Source organism: Elaeis guineensis, chromosome 4 (genome assembly GCF_000442705.2).
Source record: "Elaeis guineensis isolate ETL-2024a chromosome 4, EG11, whole genome shotgun sequence".
Lineage (NCBI taxonomy): Eukaryota > Viridiplantae > Streptophyta > Magnoliopsida > Arecales > Arecaceae > Elaeis > Elaeis guineensis.
Window position 1 is genome coordinate 91,603,248 of NC_025996.2, and position 8,612 is coordinate 91,611,859.

The following is an 8,612-nucleotide window of genomic DNA, read 5'->3' on the forward strand; positions in this document are numbered from 1 at the left end:
TTGAAGAAAGAGATCACTGCGCGAACTCTTTCACGCAGATCTGACGGGATTTGAACAGATCATCATGAAGAAAAAAAAACTTTCTTCTTCTCTCTCTTTTCTCTTCTTAGATCTGATCTCTATCAGATCTGGGCATTGGATGAAGGGGAGAAAGGAGAGGAGGCATTGGGAAGGAGAGAAAGATGTAAGAAAGAAAGTGCCTCACATCTTCATGTCAAAGACCTCACGCCCTCTCTTCTTTTTGTCACACCAACTTTTCTTATCTCATGCAAAACCACTTCTTAATGCCTTAAAAGATCAAATCCTATTTGATCCTAGGCATTAAATCCAAATCAATGGGGTAGAAGGGCATTCAGATAAGGATGTATTGTAAGAAAGAAATCTCCTCACAATAAGCGCACGTCCCACCTTCTCCAAATTTTTTTTGTCATATGAAATTAATTTTTCATACCCTAATTGGAGATATTTCTATTTTATTTTAAATTAAATTTAAATAAAAAAAATTTGGATGAAAAAAGAGTTTCAGATAAGGTGGGGCGCCAACTATTAGCGCCCCTTCTCCTTCACGCGCGCATGAAGAAAGGAGCTCAAGAAAAATAATACTCTACTTCTCTTTTTGATATGATTTCTAAAGATAGAATCTTAGAAAACTTAGACTCTCTAAGTCATGGTTCATCTAGTTCAAATAGAGCCTCAATCAGATTCAAATCGAGTCCGAAACGAGCCGAATTTGAAAAGGCTGTCAAGCCTGATTCAATCAAGCTTGAAATCCAAATCTAATTTAGATAATTAAACTTAATTAATATTAAATTAAATTAAATCTAATTAAATTTAATTTAATTTAAATTAATTAAAACTTAATTCATAATTTAATCAATCTCAAAAAAATTACAACATTTATAATTAAGTCCCTGCGCTAACAATTAGCAGTTGCCAAAACTGTAACGATTATAAATTAGCAGTTTCTAAAATTCAAACTATCAATCCGATTGATAATTTAAATTTGATCCAAGCTATTGATCAAGTTATGCTCCTTTTGTGTGTGACCTCTCAGGTTCTATTCTGTCTGATAGAGAGACATACCGTGATCTCCATCACAGTATCGTCGAAACTCTTTTCGATGGGCTGAAATGATTCTAACTCACCTCAACAAAGATCATTAATCCGAAAATGATCTTAGTGAGTTCTCACGATCCACCAGTGACATCTAGCAATACATAGTGGCAACCCAACAGAATAAAAAAATAAATCCCTAAGTGCAGTTATCGTGTGATATAATCCCTCTATCATGTGTTTCGACTTGACGGAGGTCATAAAGAACTCGTCAAACTCCATCGTCAGCATATGCTAGATTGGCTTGACTCGAGTTCATTTATGAATTTCATAAAAAAATTTTTTTAGTATTCATACTTACTCTGACCAGAGATTTTCGAAACTTAGTCTTACAAATCGCATAGGACTTCTCCTTTTCTACCAAGGTCGATAGATTTCATCTAGGTGCATCCTACTCCAAACAGCAAACCTGAACCTACATAACCAATATACACAACAAGGACCCATATGGCTAGGGACCAAGAAAATGTGCAGTCAAACTATGTAACCTTACTACGAATAGCCAATACATCGTAAGTCAAAAGATCAGTCACACCACTACAGCATCAAGAAAATTACTGATGAGTGAGTAGATATTCAAGTGGTTTCTCGTATTGGTCACGCTCAGTGCAAGTTGTTGTCTAACAACCACCTGCACTCTCACTTCAATATCTCTACACCGTAGACTCAAGACTCATCTGTCCCAAAGGGAGGTGATCCGTACATTAATTTTGAATGGATTGATCACTGTCCTCTGTGATGATCCTTCGATCGGGAGCATTTAGAAATTAACCACTAATGATGTATGTCTCAAATTTTCAACACTTTGAGAATGTACAAAATTATCTTTGTTAATTTTAAGATAAATCATGGACACATGAGATATGATTGGTTATAAAGACTGTCCAACAAGTACAAAACATACCTTAGAGAAAAGTATATGTCAGCCAAGATTTGCTTTTAGGGCACACATCCAACAGTACCACCACTTAAGCAATCTGTGAAGAAACTCTAGAATAGACATATCTTAAAAAAATATTAATGAGGATTAAAATCAAGTTATGAAGACAAGTTTAGCCTAGAAATCAAATTGGAAAAGAAAGACTATCAAAGACTTCATCGCATGCTTGGCACGTAATTTTAGTCAACTCAGTGGATATTTGAGCTGAGTTAGTATCAGTGATAGAAAGTCAAATTTTTGGATGCAAGAGACTTAGTCGATCCAGATTCAGCTTAGTCGATCAAGATAGAAAGTTAGTCGACTCAATAAGGAAGTAGTCGACTCAAAAATTTTGTGACTCCTCACTAGGATGACTTTGGCCAAAGTTTCGCTGAATTGTAATATAGTGATGCATCATCTTCAATTTACTTGAAGCAATCAATCCCATCTTGACTCGCATTGAGACTTCACAAGTACTTGACTGTATCCAAAAATTTTTCATCATCGAATTAAAATTTGAGTAGTTCAGTATCAAAATACAGTGAGTTACTTACAAGTCATCGAGGTAGTCTCAGATCAGAGGACACTTATACCCATATCCCATCAGAGCAACCCTTGACAGTAGAGTACTCTGGAGGTGGTCACGCTCAGTGAAATGTACTCCTATATTTTACCCGTATGCTATACCCATATCACCACACATCTTGGTTAAGAGGACAACTAACTAATATGGCATACAACGACCTACACTTGATACAATTATCATTCTTGTAATAATTGTATCATTTGATCGCGAGCAAAATTTAAGAACCACACGATAAATCCTCCTTATCATTTTGAAAGTAGCTCTAAGGACTTCATCATAACATATGAGTTTTGTTTAGAAAGATATATTCTTTATGATGAATCTACCAAATAATAATTATCAATTTTATAATTTATATTATATATAGAGCATAATTATCTACAACCTAGATGATTGGCATTAGATATATTTTTAAAACTCTCACTTAGACTAAAGCCAATCAGATTGGTATCAAATATCCATCTTCCATTTGTGATCATAGAACTCCTTAGATCTGATTGCTCTAGTCAATAGGTCAGTCAAGTTCTCCTTTTAGTCGATCTTCCTAAATCGACTTTACCTCAATCTTTCAAATAAGGTGATTACAACACAGAAAGTGTTTGGTTCTCAGATGAAACATCAATTCTTCAGCTTGAGCTATGGCTCTAGTGCTGCTGTCAATATAGAAGGACTGGACCATCAACAAAGGATGCCACTCCAAGCTAGCTAATGAACTTTCATAACCAAACAACTTCTTTACCAGCATCAAATACCGCAAAGAACTCCATATCGCAAATAAAACTAGCTACTGAATACTGCATAGAACCTTTCCAGCATGTCACTCTCTTTTAGGATAAAAACATAATCTGACACAACTTTATCATTTGATCTGACTAGAAATTGGAATCAACATTCCTTAGGTTTTAAGTCAGATTCTTTATAAACAAGCTATTAGTCCTTAGTATTTCATAAATACTTAAGGATGGTTCTCATAACCTACCAAATCTTTATGGAGAACAGAGATAACAACCAAGCTATTATTCCTGTAATGTAGGGATGTCATTTTTTATTAAGAAAATTTCATTCCAAACAACATAAGAAATACATTACAGAACTATCAACCCATTGTACATACAGGATGCTACTTCATTCTCAATGAAGCCATATGTTTAAAATATATATTCTAACTTTGAGAAGCTTGATTCAATCCAATGGACTTGAGGATTGTCAAAAGAAAAATATCTCGTCATAGTCAACACTATAACTTTGATGAAATCTCTTAGCAATCAGACATAATTAATAGGTCACTACCTTTCTGTCTGTGCCTCTTATCTATTTGAAAATTCACCTACACCTTATGGATCTTATCCCTTCAGGTGAATCAACAAATGTCTATATATCATCGATCTTCATGGACTTCATTTCAGATTTAATAGCTCCAAGCCACTTCTCAAAGTTAGATCCTTGTATGGCATTCGTATGGAAGATTAGATCCCCATCCTAAATCTAGAAACTGAAGTATCTATTCGACTGACATGGTACTCTACTGTATCTATTCCAGGATGCCTTTATATTGGGCTCCGAATTTGATCTAATCAACTCCAGTTCTGTTGGTTCATGTGTGTCAGTGTCGGTTCCTCTACCTATCAAGCTTCTCCAAGCTTGCTCTTAACGGTATCAGTCCCTTTACCAAGAAACTTCTTTTTTCAAAAAAAAATCTTAAGATTCATGAACATTTCAAGTCCATTAGGAAGGTAAAAGGAATATCCTTAAAATAATATTTATCAGACAAAAATTTAAGCTAGTCAATTTGTAAATATTTCACATAAGTTGAAACTCCAAATCTTAAGGTAAGAGAGCATCGAATTACCCAAGTCCATATCTCATATAAAGTTTTGGTGATCGATTTGCTTGAAATGTTCTTGAGCATATATCAAGTAGTCTCTAAAACATAACCTCAGACAGACCAGCAAATCCACAGTGGACCGAACCATGTCTAACAAAGTTCGATTCCTCCTTTCAGACATCCTTTTAAATTATGGTGTCTCAGGAGATGTCCATTAAAAGAGAATCCAATTCTCTTCTAGATATATCTAAAACTTACTGTAAAGGTATTCATTTCATCGATCAAACTGATGAGTTCTAATACTCTTTGCAGTTTATTTTTCTACCTCATCACGAAATCGTTTGAACATTTCAACCGATTCGGACTTGTATTTCATAAGCAAGATGCATCCATACTAAGATAGATCGTTAGAGATTTTAATGAAGTAGTAAGCCCTCCTCTGGTATTTATGTTCATGAGTGCAAATACATCAATATGTATCAAACTCAGAACATCACTAGCTCATTCACCCTTTCCAATAAAAGATGACTAAGTCAACTATGCCAAAGATAGGTTTCAGTAACATTATCTAATCTAGGATGCTGGTTATATGTGTACTTTACACTAACAAACTATGATACTGAGTTTATGTTATTTTTAATTATCCACTTATTATTGTAGTATCATTCATAATGATATCATAATAATCATACTTATTGACACCATCAATAAGATTGGACAATAGTGACAATCACTTAAAATGACTGTTGGGAATAATGTCCCAAAGCCAATCGTCAGCCTGTTGACGGTTGTGCTCTTTGTTGTATTAGTACATAAATCATAAATAAATAAAAGTTATTTTGATATTTTTCATCATAAATTATCATCTTCTAATGAACTCCTGTGTTGTGTGAAGTCTTTAGGACTATTTAGACTCGACAAAGGAGGATTTATCGTTTAGTCCTTAAATCTGTTCGCGACCAAATGATACGTTGTTACCAAGGACAACAATGTTTATCGAGCATAGGTCGTTGTGTGCCATATAGGTTGGTTGTCCTCTTAACCAAGGAGTGTGGAGACACTGGTATGGATACAGGTGAGATGTAAGGGTACATCTGCACTGAACTGACTGACTCCAGAGCTATCTCTGCTGTCAAGATTTGCTCCAATGGGATATGGGTATAAATGTCCCTCCGAATTGAGACCGCCACGATGACTTGCAAGCAACTCATTGCACTTAGGCACTGGACTACCTGAATTTTAATTCAGTGACGGAAGGCTGCTGGGGTAGTCAAGTACTTGACTTGTCAGTGCGTGTTCAAGATGGGATTGACCACTCCAGTTCATGAGCTATGTACAGTCATATTTTAATTTAGCAAAATCTTGGCTAGGATAGTCTAGTGAGAGTCACAGGACTGTTTGAGTTGAGCACGACTCGGATGATCTAATCAGGGTTAACAGTTTAACCCTGAGTCATCCTAAACACAAGGGTCAAAAGGGATGAATTATACAGTAACCATATTCACATAGGTTCTGAGTGTTGTGATTGTGACTATTCGACCTATACGAACGTCGGATACGATTGCTAGATGGTTACTTCAATTAGTACAGGAATTGGTTCCTGTGCTACCGGCTTAGGTTCAAACCTGCGGGATCACACACATTAGAAGTTCTATCCGATCTGATGGCTGATGAAGAGTCTTAAAATTCATAGACTATGAGTCCTACGTTCTAGAACTCTGTGATTGAGAATCAAGATTCTCTGATCATAAGTCCCACACATTTTGGGTACCGGGGTCAAGAGTCCCACTGATTTGGGACTCTTCGATCAATGTTTCATATTGATGAACTTTGATATCCGATTGCCCATCGGATTTGACTTAATATTTATGAGAGGTTTAATTAGTGATTTGATTACTAATTAACTCAATTTGATTGAGTAATTATTTTTGGATCACGTCCAATTGAATTGGATTCAGTTGGGTTTGATCCGATTAGGTTAAGAGTTGACCTAATCGTCGAGATGGTTTGGTCCTTGATTTGATCAGGGGTTGGACTTAATCAATTTTTGATTTGATTAAGATTTTATTGAGCCTAATTAAACCTAATTAAGTTGGATTTAAATTAGTCTAATTGGGTCTAACTTATTTGGTTCAATTAGGTTGGTTTAAATAATGAAACCATCTTGACCCAAACTCCCTGCGCCACCTCACATCCACTACGCCCATTTGAATTCATGAGAAGGAATTTCTTGTGAATTTTTTCTCACGCAAAGCCCTCCCCACGCCCACTTTTGTGCACCATATGGATGGATAAAGCTGATTAGTTAACCATTCAAATTCAAAGCGTGTTTGAATTTGAATGGATAACTTATCTCTTGTGCCTTCATGCTTATCCATCTTGTGCGCCACATAACTTACATGAGAAAAGGTTTCTCATGAAACCTTTCCATGCACAAAGAGTCCACGCCCTTCTCTCTCACGCCATAAGTGGATAGGGATGAGTTGGTTTGCATTTGAATTCAAACTCGATTTGAATTCAAATGTGCAACCACTTATCTTTATCCTCTCACACGATAAGACACGTTCGATGTTGTTTTAAAAAGAGGAGAAAGGTGGGGCATGCGTAGAATTTTTGGAGAGAAAGTTTGGGGCATGAGGAACCTTTCTGCTGAGGTGAAGGTCCAAAACCTTCCAGAGAAAAAGAAAGAAAAGAAAAAAAAAAGGATGCAGAGTTTTTCTTAGTGTACCCTAGGGTTTCAGCCTGAGGTTCGGGAAGTGAGAAGTGAGCTACGAGTGTCGTGAGCTCACCAAATTTCAGGAAGATCTTCAACATCCTCTCAAGCACGTCTGCTGACGATTAGGAGTATCCGAAGAATGACAAACATCGATCGAAGGAGTTCGATCAGCATTGACCGTCGAAAGGGCTCTACAACGAGCTAGCACCGTGAGGAGCCGATCAACCAGAAGCCTCGTGTGGACGATCCGCAGAGGTCAGACTGTAGGAACCAGATCTAGGGTTTCAGGGTTAGATCTTGAAACTTTTTCAAGATCATACAGCGGAAGACTAAAATAAATCAAAATTTATTTTTTAAAATCAGAGAATCTCTAGATCTAAGATCTTATTACATGATTATTACATAGCATTAAATCAAAATTAAAATATATATATACAGTATGAACTATATGTTGATCATATCAACATGTTTCTATACTACATCTAATGTATGTATTAAACAATAGATCAGATCTATTACCTTGCAAGTTAGACGTTCTAACCTCGTGATCTGGGCTTGAGGATGATGTTGCAAGCCGCACATGCATCCGACCTCTAGGAGTCATCCACACAAGCCCACGAATCTCGATCAGAAGTCCTGCTTCAGGAAATCAGCACAATATGCTAGTACTGCGCTGATCCTTCTTTGATGGTTGATCAGGTACCTCCTTCTTGATTTAGACTCTTCCAAAGATGGAAAGTAAGAGGAGTTTTAGATTGAGACATTCTCAGGAAACTCAAGATGGAGGGAGGAAAGATATGAAAACAAACAACCCTAGAAGAAGACCCTCTTCTTCTTCTCATTTCTCTCTCTAGACACCCTATCTTGTGTCTATTATATCTCCACGATCCAAAGGTCTTTCTCTCTGATTTTTGGATGCCCCAAAGATCTCTCAAATCTCTATCTTTTTAAAACTTTCATGAAGAAACTCATTTTATAGAGAGAGATATGATAGAGTCCTTATCTAGGTCAAATACCTATCAAGGCTTATCCAAACATGGCAAGATAAGGGTGCCCAACTCTTGAGCACCTCCTCCTTATTTTCATGCATGGATCATAGAAAGGGTCAGAATGTGTATCCTAAAAGCCATGAAAATTTTAAAAAAAAATTGAATAAATTTGATGCAAAATTGAAAGAGTTTTGGATTTCTAAAATTCTATCTCATAGAATTCAAATCCAAACTTATTCCTCTTGATTTGATCCAAACCACCTTCCATGAAAGAAAGAAGAGAGGAAACCTTTTGTGAATGTGGTAGAGATCTGGGAGAGGGCTTTTGTTGCACAAAATAAGAGGAGATTGGCGTTGAATGAGAGAGAGGGTGTGGGGAAGGCTTATGTGGCGCAAGGTGGAATCCTAGTCTTACTAGGATTCTATCTTATGACTTGTTTTAATTTGGTTTCTCAAATCAAATC